The sequence below is a fragment of the Ptychodera flava genome, chromosome 13, assembly GCF_041260155.1.
Source record: "Ptychodera flava strain L36383 chromosome 13, AS_Pfla_20210202, whole genome shotgun sequence".
In the NCBI taxonomy this organism is placed as follows: Eukaryota; Metazoa; Hemichordata; class Enteropneusta; family Ptychoderidae; genus Ptychodera; species Ptychodera flava.
The window spans coordinates 22,226,417-22,240,765 of NC_091940.1; the positions used below are offsets into that span (position 1 = coordinate 22,226,417).

At 37.5% G+C, this 14,349-nt stretch overlaps 1 protein-coding gene across 2 annotated transcripts in view; it reads left to right on the forward strand.

Moving 5' to 3' along the window:
* Nucleotides 1-1,612: 1,612 nt before the first annotated feature.
* LOC139147832 (b(0,+)-type amino acid transporter 1-like) overlaps nucleotides 1,613-14,349 on the forward strand; it is a 47,803-nt gene continuing 35,066 nt past the window's right edge. The window contains exon 1 of one of the 2 annotated variants that reach the window (XM_070719041.1): nucleotides 1,613-1,736. The gene's annotated coding sequence lies outside the window, so the exon portion shown is untranslated. Of the gene's footprint in view, nucleotides 1,737-11,368; nucleotides 11,556-14,349 lie in introns of those variants that run through there. The other variant, XM_070719042.1, reaches the window with a different exon arrangement.

Sequence of the window (14,349 nt, forward strand, 5' to 3'; positions counted from 1 at the left end):
AAATTTTGATACTAGGCCCGGGAACAAATTACCCAAGATTTACCAACATTTGAAATCCTGAATGGACGCCGCCCTTGTGTTAACTCTACGGAGAAAAATACAGTTTGAATTTTCGAAAAAATAAGAAGGTGAACAGCTTTCTTATACCAAAAGCTTCAAAATTTCATGAACCCCTCACAAGTGGTAGATCAGAAAATTAAAGAATTGTAAAATTTTAAGAGTCCAAATGTCTGTTCCCGAGGCCTGGAAAATTGAGTTTGGCTTAGAAAGTTCCCTTGGTATATTGCAATATCCCTAGCTAAATTGGTAGCCACCGAAGAATAATGGCCTCAACTGTAAAACACAGAATGACTAAATGTTTAATATGTACCCCAAAAATTAATTATATACATATATATATATATATATATATATATATATATATATATATATATATATATATATATATATATATATATATATATTCCACCTTTTGTTTTATCTTTGTTGCGAGGAAGGGGTCACCCTTTTTCGAAATTTGGAATAGGGGGTTCACCCTGTTTTTTTTCAAGTTGGAATAGGTGGGGGGAGGGGGTTCAACCACTTTTTAACGTATTGAAAATATAATGTACCCCTCCCAAGGCCGAACAAACTGACCAGTTCCTTACGGTGACAGAATGAATTCATTTTCTCCGGTATTAAAGTATGCCATGGTCATCTGTCGAGAGGAATGAGCTCGTCCTGTGAGCTCACTTGTGGCCGGTAAACAAACACACAAAATCACATCGGACGACCTGACATCACGCCGTCGTAGTTAACGACCATCTGGGACTCATTAATTTACGTCATTCTGTCTGCAAAGACCTTTAAAGACCGGGGGGGGGGGGGGGGGGGGGGGCATTGACTTTGTGAATGTAGGCCCAAGTCCGACCATTATACATGCGTAGGAACAGTAGAAGGTAGTAAACATTCATTGTATACTTGTAAGCTTATGAACACAATCACATGAACTGTTACGGCTGCTTCTTTGAAAAGAAAAAGTCTGAGTAAATTTACTATAGTTGTTGTAAATGCAGAAATTGTTAATATAGCCTACATGATACAATCAGTCCAGCTGCTACTCCAGTTGCAGTACGTCTTATGGCGCCCTCTTACAAAGTTTTCATGCGCCTATCCCAGCCGTGCCGCAAACGTTGGCTTCAGTTCCGCGGGCCTTGCATACCACGTGCTATGGAAACCATTCCCGAGAGAAGCTTGAATGAATGAGATTCATCTACTTGTGTAGGGACCGTGTGTATATTCATGAAGGGTTGGCGACTGGGAACGAAAGCTGTCATATGAGGCTGTTCCTACTTTTTTTAAAATAGGTCGAATAAGCACAATCGAACCAGCAATATCGTGATATCCCCGCTACTGAAATCGTTAGATTAATTATAATAAAGTTTTGCTACTTCCTATGGCGATTACGAGTCGAACTGTGTACCTAAAGTCTACCGTGACCGCTATGTCCATTGATAAGATATAATTATGCAAATATTCGAAGATTGACTATCTTTGGCGCGAAATTTGACACCGAAGGCGGAAATTTGCATATGAAACTCATTAAATATGTAAATTGGAAAAGTGCCAGCGAATGACTTTCGCTCGATGTCAAATTCCATTTTCGCGCCACATGCGAGTTTACATACACTCAGGACAGAGAGATGATGCAACATAGTTAGCGCGGCTCGTGGCTACAAGCAACAGCAAACGTCAAGGTAAGAACAACAAACACACAGTATTTCCCCGTGTACTTTTACTTCTTAAGTATCACTGTAAATTTGCAATATTTGATGGATGAAATCCTACCGCAAATAATATTCATAAACGGTGTTTTGCGTCGTGTAACGCGGGTTTTCTTCCAAGGCCGGCCGGTCATGTTGCATGCTCAAAGGGAGTGGGCCACAAAGCGCGGCTTTGCTTGTTGTTATGTTGAGGCGGACTGCGTTCCACCACCTTTTACTGAATGTTTTACCTGTCTAGGTGTGAAATAGCTGTCAAAAGTGGTACATATCTGCACGCGAAGTATTATTTAGTCTTCGACGTCCAGAAGTTTTTTGACCCCATAGAATGAAAACAGACCGGCGGTGCGGCGCGCAATCGCCATGTGCGAAGCATTTTCAAAACATATTGTACTAGTGCTCGCGTAAACATTGGCCGACAACCAAGGTGATTCAGGAATCATTTGTTGCCGTTTCAGTGGCTCATTTAGCGGGGTGTTTTTCCTGAATGTTTGGAATCTTTGTCCGATAAATGATCTTTCTGACCCCCTTTCCTTCAAGATCCGACTTTATTCCCCACAGTATTGAAACGTAGTGAATTGGCCTATTGTGAGCGCTCTCTCTGCCATATTTTTTGTTGCTGTATGGGGACAGCGCTTATGCAAATATGCCGCACAAAAGCAATACAATAAGTCGATAGCGATTAAACATTTTTTTACGCGGGAAAAACGATTTGGCCCAGAGTCAGAAAAAACGCGGTACATATTCAAGGCAAAGCCAGAAGGGTGGAAAAGATTATTTATTTTGAATTCCGCTTTAACTCCGCATACAAGGTTGATACAATACCAAACTGGGAAGTGGTTACGTTACGACCATAGTGTGTTACTATGTTGCGCGGCCAGTCATGGAGTGAATTCCGTATTTGCATACATGTAAATGTGGCACGTATTTTACAAGTGGCCACGGTCATCGGCGCGGCATATGTGGACTCTGACAGCCCGGTACAAGGTCAATTTTCTCGCCAGATACAACCTCCAAACCTCCAAGCACGTGTCTCAGTATTATAATTTTACATAGAATAGCGCCGCTACCGATATGTTCTCATTCATAAGACAGAACCGTGAAGACAATATTTTATGTATCCAAAGCTAATACAGGTCACATGTGTGACAAAAATATGTAGTTCAACATGAAGAAAAAAATAATTTTCCGAGTTAAAGGGAAGAGATGTTGCATTCGTATCGCATGTCGTTGTGTCTTTTATTAAATTTCTTTGTTCATATAAGGTTTAATATAGTAGTTTCAATTCATGTATCAAGGTCAACATAATTTATTGCCCATGGGGGTGACCATTTTCAAGATCGCTGTTGTCATCACTATGGGGTTTTTTGCTGGTTGTTAGGTGTAGGACACCTTCTCAGGCCAGGCTTTTGTTGACCCTGCCAATACTGTGACTACAGTAGCATTGGCCATCTTTTTACTCTGTGCACAGTTATTTATTTTATAGTGAACATCCTTGACTGAGGAAGGAAAAATTTGGATAATTTCACCAGATTTATTAACATTGTTTTATTATGAACATTATAAAACTTGTCAAGGGGTGAGACTCAGAGGTCTCTAAAAATACTGGCAGTTCAGTTAATCATTTAAGATAATTGAGTTGTCTTTCATTGCAGTGTCTGTTAAACCATAGACCGTCGAGAAAAACCGTTTTCTCGAGTGTCTGTTATACATGAGAAACAGTCCCAGATTGTAGAACTAAGTCTTCTTTTTGAGGAAAGAATAAAATAGTCCACATAAAAATTCATCAAAAATATATGCCTAAGAGTACAATCTGCTGGTGGGTAACAAATAATTTGTGTTACCTCATGTATTTTAACTTTTTCACCCCATGTTCCTACCAATAAAAGGTTTGAGCAACTGAGTTTTACCAAAGTCGTGAGGATATTAGGAAAGAATGGTTTAAAACGCACACTTGTAGTTTATTTTTCTGAGTTTAACAAAATTTACCAAATCTGTTTAACAAAATTTACCAAATCTATATACCCTTGCAAACCATTCCAAATTATAAAGTGGGTCTAGTGCAGTTACTTGTAATATTTTTTTAGACTTCAAAGGGGTATATGTATATGCAGAAATTTCAGAATATAGTGTATTTTAAAAAAAGAAATTATTTCTTCAGAATGTAAACACACTGTTTCATTGTCATATGTGATCACCTCAGGACATTCAAATCATTTGCATCGCTGTAGACACACTTACAGGGCTCGAAATTAACTTTTTTCCCTGGTAGTCCACTTGGGCTACCATTTTCTGAAGTTGGTAGCCCAGTGACAATGACTGGTAGCCCATGCGTTTTTTCAGTTTAGGGATATTTATTTTCCTTAACTAGGCAAGAAAAGACCTATTTTTAAAGATTCTGCTCATGAAGTGAATTTCTGAATTTGATGTGAATACTTGCACACCGTTAATGCCCGAAAGGAAACCAGTAATACGGTATGAATTGGACAGCAATGACACTCAAAAGTTTGGTGACCTATTGACATCCCGTTTCATACTCAGGGTTGTATGCAAATTTCGATAGTCACCATGGCAACGGCTTCCTCTCAACCGATGAGACATACACTTTTAAGCACAGCAAGGCTAAAAATAGAGCATGGGCTTTCTGTGCAGGGGAGGAGACAATAATTTCCGTGTAACTGTGATTGATACATTATGATCTAAGATGTAGTGAAATTGCATTTTCATAGGCCATCATTTCCTGTGCCTTTCAACGAAATACATCAGTTCACAGGTTCACATATTGAAACTTTGCTGCAAAATTCCACCGCTCGGTCGTCTTTGCAATTTGCATAACAAAGTTTTAGTCTGGCCTTTCTGTGTCAAGATAGCTAGCTAGCTGGGTTTGACTACATTCAGCTCATCCCAGTGATTGATATCGTATGCCAAGTTCTAGTTCTGACTGAATTTCATGTCCGGGGCTTTGGTAGTCCGTGTGGGCTACCATTTTTTGGATTTTGGTAGCCCAAGGGAAAAGTTGGTAGTCTGTGGACGCGGGACTACCGCTAATTTCGAGCCCTGACTTAACATTCAAAATAGCCTAGCCTTTGAAATGCCATCTGTTGAAAGAAAAATCTATTTAGTCCCAATTTACGTTCTATCTATCCTTTTAGCATTGTTATGTCATTTCATTGTTATGCATGCATCAGAGAGGTCATGTACCTTTGGAGATAGTCAGCTTGTACAGATAGCGGTATATATATACACATGATACGGTCATGAGAATATTGTTTAACTCAATGTACTGATAGTTCCTCAATTGTTTTTGTAAGTATTCATGAGCATATTCAAACAAAGTTTGAAATATTTAGTTAAACTGAGCAACATTTTCCGTAGCTGTTGTTTCACTGAAAGCAATCCGCGAGCCGAAATTCTCACTGGAAACATGTTGTTTTAGAAAGAACACGAATTACCAACAATGTCACATCAAAGTTTTCAAGCTCTGTTTCAGTATTGGTTGATTTCTACCATAAGGAAGCCATGCAGAGGTATAGATAGAGGTTCTGCAATGCATTCACACTTAGGGATGGACCATTAGATCTTGGGAGGGGGGTGGTCAAAAACAGAAAAAAAAATTTTCAGAGCAGAAAGTTAGGGAAAAAAAATCTTCAAACTAGTTTGCAAAATAAAAAAAAAATAATAAGAAGACAAAGGCGTAAAAAAAAAATCTGCAAAAGTCTTTAAAATTTGAATTTTTTTAGATTTTACCGACAGAAAGCAACTTTCTGTATTTTTTAGTACATCTTCCCGGCACATTTTTAATTTTAATTTATACATTTAGAGTGACTGCATCCCTTATACTGGAAGTTGTGATTATCTTATCTTTTCAGGGCTTTTGTATTCTGATCACTTGAAAATTAGAAATTATAGAGCCTGTTTTCTACTTGTTTCCTGCGTACAAACCAAGCAGGTACACTAGGTAAAACATTGAAACTATGGTATGGTTGTCAAGACAGAAAGTTGTATTTGCCTTTTAAGATGCAGGCCACATCAGTTTCATTTTTTTCACAGCATTTTATTGCAATGATGAATGCAAGAATGGGTGAACAAGTAGAAACACGTCAATAATGATAAAACAACATACCAAGTCATACTGTATTATTTTGCTTTTAAAAAGGCATTTTCAATTCTTTTATTCAAAAAACAGCCTCAAAAAACAACAGCAACACATGTTTTAACATTCAAAAATACACTACGTAGAATGCCATCTATCCTACAAATCCCAACACAAAAACACACAAAGGGGTTGAACTTTGAAAGTTTCTCGATAGCAAATACTGAATAAATCTGCATGAATAATCGTTTTTGTGTAGCAAATTTCAAAGAAATTGGACAAGCCCTTTCAGAGAATACAGATTTTTTGACCATGAATGGCATAAATTGCCCTAAAAAGACAAATATTGAAATTTCAACACATCTATACACATCCAATCAATTTGGACATGCTGCTACAGAGAAATAGATGTTTTGATCAAAAAAGGGCAACAATTACTCTAAAAACACAAATATGCAAATTTAACTATATTATTTAGCTTATTTTAGCTTCTCAGCTTGTCAAAATCAATTGTAAATCATGAGATATGCATGATGTTTGGTGGGGTGAATGTCGGCATTTCACCACGCAGTAGAAAGGGAAGCCAGGAAACCAAAATAGTCAATTTTCAAAACTATAGGAAGCTACTGAGGAGCAAGAAGACCATGTTTCAGAGGAAGATGTGTGATCCGAAAAAAATGCTCCCAAAGTGCCACCAAATAACACCATTTTTATCTCTATCTTTCAAAAGCTCCAACAGCAGGAGGGGGGACACCCCCCTCCTGACCTCCCCCCGCAAAAATACTCCCCAAGTGCCACCAAATAACACCATTTTAATCTCTATTTTTCAAAAGCTCCAACAGCAGCAGGGGGACACCCCTCTCCTGACCTCCCCCCCGTGACCGCTTGCGTGGCCGCTTGTGGTGCTTGGCACCACATCTTTGCCCTCTTTATCTTCAGACAGCGACGAACTAAAAAAAAATTATAAATCTGAAAATTTACTCTGAAAAAAAAATTTGCACAGCTAATCTCATTTGGAAAAAAAAATTTCAGAAATTTACAATAGTAAAAAAAAATTTTCACAATTTCATTGTGACCACCCCCCTCCCAAGGTCTAATGGTCCATCCCTTAGACCCTTGTGTTTCAAAACAGTCCCAGTATGTCAGATAAAAACGTAACTTACTGTGTATTGCTTCAACTGCACATGTTTTGACTGTGGATAGATTTCATGTTTCTTTCCCCATTTCAAGATTTGTCAAACACAAAATGGGTTGACATGGTGATGGAAGTCTATGTGTAATACTATTGTTTGCCTAGGTCATAAATATTTCAGCATAGTACTTGCTACATCCTTCAGAGCTGCCGACTTGTCATTATCATTTTGATTGGACCTTTTTGAGACTAGTTGTAGTCCATATTGAAGTTTCAAAATACTGATATTTTGAACAGTGAGGATCACGTATTTATCATGAATGTGTCATAAAATAGTAATTCATGATTTATGAGATGTTTAAGTCATGTCAAAACCTGTAAATTCTGCTATTTTAACCATTGTTGAATCCTCTTTACTGACGTCTATGACCTGGATGCATTAAAGAGATTCATGTCTAACTTCAGATCATCTTTATTTGGACCTGTAATGTGTTATTTTAGAATTTCAAAATTAGAAAAAAATTATATATATAGAGTATTGATATTAAAGGAGAATGGATGGTATATCAAATTTAGTTGTTAGGATATACTTTGAATCAAACATTAAATTAATGAGTCGCTGGAACATTAATGAGTTGCAAGCAGAGAACTTTCAAGAAAGTTAAACTATGCTCGCGTGAACTTTAACCTCACGAGATAGACCAGTGAACTTGTCAGTTATGCATTTCTTGATATTCTTGAGTGTTCTATTTTTCAAAAAATGAAAGTTCAACCGAATTTGAAAGACAAAGAATGAAACTGCTCTTCCATTGAAAGTATGTTAACATTATCTCTTTACTTCTGCACGATGTGACAGGCTGACCTGTCTTGTGGTTTTAAGGCAGAGCAAGAATAGGGCAGGTGAAGTGGTATTACAGACAAGAGATCAATATGCAATACTGTGTCCAATAAAAGGAATGTGTTTTGCCCATCATTCACAACCAAGGATTGCCCATACAGGTCTTTGTCCACGGGATTATCCGTTTATCACTGTCCAGTGGTTCTTTTTAAGCCTTCTGGCCATTAACTTTTGTCGATTGTTCATGTGGACTGTGAATAGTTGCAGATGGTGGAGTTTTGAAGTGCACAGAGTGACAGTTCAGTATTCTGACACATCAATGCACCAATCATGTACAGTTCCAGGCCTCTTCGCCAGATGTTATAACCGGGGCAAAATATTAAATAAAATTTCCTGAATCCAACATTCTTGGGAAGAGATGGTACACCATCACCAGAAGAAATGGTGAAAATCCGCTTGCTTCACACAGGGATGGCCCCTTTCTGTGATTTTACTGAGTCAATTGCATATATTGTAGACTAGAGTTTATGCTGGAGTCTGTAGGGGAAATAAGATAGCAATAGCATAGATTTTTTAAATTTTATTTCTGAATGCAATAGAATTGAGTGATGTGTTTGCTCAGAAACTGTAAAGTTCACTCGACTGGATTAAAACTGTAAAATAGAGAACTGTATTTTGAAATATATTCTAAAGTTAATTGCGTGTGCGGTCAGGAAAATAATTAAATGCAAGTCTGTTAGGTAAACTTTAACCCTTTGAGTGCTGTAATCTTTTCCTACCAAAATTTTAAGTGCAACATTCAACCATTTTTTATGATTTTTTTACTGCAGTTTTTTTGTAATTTGGGACCAAATGGACATGACTTTTTATGGGCTACCGTTTTAACCAAATTTTGCAAAAAAATCTGAAAAAAGTTGACAGAGTCAATATATTTTATACAAGCAATACAAACTGACCGTGGCACTTAAAGGGATAAATGCAGAACAGTTCAGGTAAAACGAATTATGCTGATGTACTTTAGTGGGAAGACGGTTGTGTTTCACTTCTGTAAATCCCTAGAGTTATTCCAGTGTACCAAACCACATGAATATTCATGAAATGTGACACAACCCAGCCATCATACACTCTGTAATCGTATATCTTCTTTGTAAATGCTAGAACAATATCACCGTATATTTCTTCACATTTCTTTATCGTATCTGTGTTGTTTATCCCTGATGCACAAATCTGCAAAGAACATTTCATGCGGATGTACATCTTTTTTTTTACAAAATCCATCATCTAATGGGCAAATGCCCATTTATAAGAAGACTTACCCATATGACATCCCTCTACCCAATCAAGCAAAGTGCCTTGCTCAATTTGACACAACACCATGCTAGAGTCTCACACTCACCGTCCTCCCACTTACTCCGTTACTCTGTTTTTACCAAGTTCTCTCGACTCCCTCCTCAAGATAGCAAGTTTCGTACCCCAACCATTGCCCTAAGTTGCCTCCAACATTTGTTAGAAATAACAAGGTGAAGGAGGTCAACTATCTGAACGGTGTAAAATTTCCAAACCCTCTGTTGAACTTATCAGACCAAGGTGTGTCTGTTTGTATTTGACATGTCATCGTATAGGGTCATCACCATGGTTGCCTGTCCTGGGACTTTCAGATTATCATTGAAGCCGTAGATCGTCAAGCCACAACAAGGCAGTAAATCAGGCCACTCCGAGTCTAACACATATTCTATTCCTATGGAGTAATGTAGGTCTAGTGACTGGGACAAAGTTACTTTCAAGAGGGATTTATCGTGTTTTTCAAATTGTCATCGTTTGACAAGTTAGTGAAACATTTTGGGATTATAAAACATGCCGAAAGACTGATCAATAAAACATGCCATGCTCATCTACATCCTCAGCTGGAGGAAAAAAGAGATGGAAGTTATTATAAGGATGATGAAAACATATATATATCTACCAGAATAATATGCTGATGAGCTAACTACAGTGCTCACAATCTGCAGAATTCCGCAAAACTACAGCAAAAAAAACTTTTTTTTTTTGGCATTTTTGCAATAAGTTGATCCATATTATTCAAGTACATGAGCAGTTTTGAAAAGCTGTTTGTCAAACAGGCCCTTTTTGTTACAGTAACCCTTTTTATTATCAGGCTTTGGGACAGCACCCTTGTTTCTATAGGGTGACGGGACCCATTGTAGGGAATGAGGGTGAGAGGTCACAATGTCACATACACTCTACCTGGTAGGTGTGCTGCTTGAAACATAAAGGAGCCTTTCAAAAACCTCATTAACTCTTTAATTTAGGATTAGGACCGAAAATGCGAATGCGGTGATCAGTGTTCTAATGTCTGTCAGGACTGACCCTGTTTTTGCTAGGTTAGGAGAGAGTTTTTGGAAACACCCAGTACTGCTGCACTTGTGATGTTTCCTATTTGGTTGTAAATTGGGTTCCAAAGTCGTATGGTACTATTGTAAATATAATGGTACTTCTACGACTTTGGGAAACCAATAAACTTTGAGGGATGGGGTTTGCACGCTTACCAAACACACTGACTGGTATGCATACATCACGTCCATAACAACCAGACAAGTTATCATCCATGCATTCCATGCCAAGATCATGGCATCAACAGTGGCGCATCAGTCAATGTGAATCTTAATAACGTGCCTACCGAATTCCTCAAATAAGCAGACAGTATGATAGCTGCTTTAACATTTCAAGTTTGTAGAGTGAAGAGTCGCCAATAACATCGAGTTCTGTCAAAAACTTCTTTCAGGTTGGTACTGTGTTATGTGTTATCAGATTGGACTCCCACCTGCTTTGTGAAATTTTGCTGTAATTGACTTATCAGTAGACATAATTTGGACAAGGAGAGCTGATATTGAGTATTTTGCTCTTAGATTTAGATAAGATTATTATCCTGTGATGTTTGTACTTCTTTGTTTCAGTAACTCCATTTTGCTGTATCAGTGAATCGGCAAATAATCACATTTTGCGAAGAGCACCTTATCAGGGCTGTTTGCAGTTATGTACTGATACTGTTATCAGTGTAAAGATTATCTGTAGTGTATACCCCATCACAGTGTTTTGAAACTGCACCCAGACTGGACAGTTTTGATGTTGAGTTGTCAGTACAGAAAATGTTATTATTGAGAGTGAGATTTACTCCGACTGATATATTTTTCGGCTGTTTATGTCAACTTGCATCAGGGGGAGTTCTCGCCATTCAATGATTCAGTGATTTGACCTGAAAGATTCTTAGGAATGTAGCAAACGATGCAAAACTTTCAATTCACTCCTTAGGTTGTGCATTGTGAGCAATGAGGCTGCTTTGTTAAAAAAAAGTAGAGTGCTGTAATTTTTGGAAAGAAATGCTCGGGCCAAAAAGTCAATAAATCACAAGTTAAGTACAAATTGTGATTTGGAATTGTATTGTTTTGTGGGTCATTTACTTCAGTGTTTATCGCTAGCCTTGAGGTAGTGTAATTAATTTGGCCAGGGGGCATTTGTAAACTTCATTCTAAATCTTTGCCCTGCCAAGTTGACCCCAGCAATGTTTTGCCCTGGTGAATGAAAGTTCTACCGGTAGTAGTGGTATCTGTTCAGGCTTATGGTGCCCTCTGTTCTGCCATGCATTGTGTTTGTCAAAAAGGTCTGGTGAGCTTTGCAGTCGGGTCACATCTGGAAGCTCCCCCCGAGTGTATCTGTTACCCAGTGTGAATGTCAGTAAGTACTCATAGAAAGACTGAAAAGCGCTTCAAATGTGGAGCTTAATGGCTAATTTGGCAGTTAGAAAACTCATTACTCAACAGGATGAATGGGACATTTGTAAATTTTTAGCACTTTTCAGAAACAGCTTACAGCTTACTGCTCAGAAACTTCCCTCGGTGTTGTTGCCCAAAGAGTCTACAGACTGACAGATACATGTATCAACCAATACAGCTTTCATGTTGAATGGTCCTAAGCCCTCTTTCAATGCATAGATTTCAGTTCTAGGGTCAAAATATAAAAGGGACGGGTCTTTTCTCATCCTTGCATAGAGAAACTCCGTCTGCTTTTTTCTCTGTCACTTTAAAATTAAATTTTCAAAAATTTCACAGGAAGCTTTACACCACAAAATTTGTTAACGTCTTTTGGATAGCCACAATGTACATCTCTGAACTGTGAACTTCAACTGTCGTCATGCAGTGTGTGTATTTCACAATTCATGTTTTGTTGTTCTCATGTTGATCGTTGGATCTTGTGAGCCTAAAAGATATAGTTGCATCATTTTGTTAGAGACTGAAGATGAGTAACAAACCTGTAATATATATTTGTCTTCTCTCTGTAGTTGGTCTATCTCTCATCATTTAATTTAGAATACTGGTAATTCTTTTATTTGTACCAGTGGTCAGTGTTTATAACTAAAATATTCTAGGATGTAGCCTGTCAAATACTGGCGAAAGTTTCATTTCCTCCAAATTATATATTTTCACTACTTTCTGGAAAAGTTTTCTGTTTTTCAATTCTAAAAGGAATTTTCCATTGGGGGTTGATATGTATATATATAGAAGGCCACATCGTTGAAATTCTTGTGAGGACAGTATATCCTTGATTATTTGTCGTACAATATTACATTGTACAGTGTAAGATTTCATTTTTACAATGGGAATGTACTGTATTTTTGATATGCCATGGGCAGATGAAGGCAAAATTGCAGCAACAAGGCTGTTTATCATGGTATTACTCTGCAGGGTAGATTAGCTCAGTGGTCTGTGTGTTGGCTGTTTTTTTAGTCCATGCAGACAAAGTCAGGGGAGGGGGACTTATTCTCTACATCATTGGAAATTCTCTTGGTCATTGGAATTTCTCTTGGTCATCACTGTGTGATCTTTTTCATATCATGCATATGTTGCTCCAGTCAGACAACAGTTGAGGAGAGACATTAAAAACAGCTGTCAAGTGCAGCCACAAGTGCAAGTGTCATAATACTTTACCACTGACGAATGATGAATTTCCTTGGCAGCATTTGCTATGTGCTGTGACAACAGCCAATCACAGCAGACACGCTGCCATAGTGAACGCCGTGGCAACAGCCAATCAGGTGAGTGTTTGGGTCTGATGTCACTGCTCACTAAATCGTGCATCCCACCTGACACCTCCACTTGAAAGACATCAAATGTTTGTAGGTCACCCCAGCAGTGCTTGTTGTTGTTTGATTGCCAGTTATAAGTTTTATAATATCTAGACACTTTAGTCCTGTAACACATGTTATGATTGGCTGAAATATAAGAGCTGCTTTTATACTGGATTACTGTAACAAGATGTATTAGATATGCAAATTGCAGCAATTTAGGATGTGAAATGTAACATGTGCAAGGAAGTAGCGGTCAATTTTCATTTGATAATCTGTATTACTTTTCAACAGAATGAGAAATTTGGAAATTTGAGAAAGGCACAAAATTCTCTAGTCTGTTATACCTTTTGCAACAACGGAGACAAACAGACAAATTCTATCATATACATGTTCTTTTTTTATGTCTTGACTATCCTGACAGACAACTTAAATAATCTCTTGTGTGTAAATATACAATAAAGTGATAAATCATATATAAGTCTGATAAGTGAAGGCTGTGTTTGATAAAGTGACTTTGTGTGAATAAAACTTGTATGCCTGACTACTCAAATATTTTTTTACTTTGAAAATTAATCACCAGGATTTACTTACCCATATCAATGTTTAAAAACATTCAGTTTCTCATGTTTTGGAAACTATAATGTTTCAGAACCATCTAAATTAGATAGAAACCTCTTTTGTATCATATAGCTATACATAAATTCTTGAGTTTAATGTTTCAAATTTTCAAAGCTCACTTCACAAAATACAGGAACAATGTTAAAACTATTTGTACACTCCTCCGGAAAAAAATGTATATAAAATAAACAGGAAATTAAAACTTGTATTTTGCATGGTAAAAAAGATGTTTTTATGATGGTAGTAGTTAAATATTAATGACCAGATGAGTAAATTGTGAAAGATTACCGTTTTGCAAATTGCAGGTAGAGATGTTATGATAAAAAGTACCATTGTGTTTCATCACAATTGTATGATGCAATAAGGTGGAATTACATTACAGAGCATGCCAAGATGCTGTAGCATGCTGCCAGTATCGGGTCCAATTCATAACCTGACCCTGTATCTTAAAACTGTCAGTATACTCTTGTAATCCTTCTTTATGACCTACTGTGCAAACAGAAAATATATGATGCAATAATATTCAGAAGTATAGCTTGTATTCAATGCTGCACCAGCCGTCTCCACTCACCCAGTTTCACGTGAGACGATGTAAGTACCTGTAACAACTGTAACGTAGTTCATTCCTGTATTTCCATTGTTGTTGTTTCAACTGTAAATGTTGTCATCCATGGAATACCAGGACACGTGGGTGCAGTGCAGGTGTACATGTTACTAGTGGCAGTGTTTGACTTTATGAGGTCAGTATAGTCACTGATCTACCACCATTGATATTTATGAGCTTTG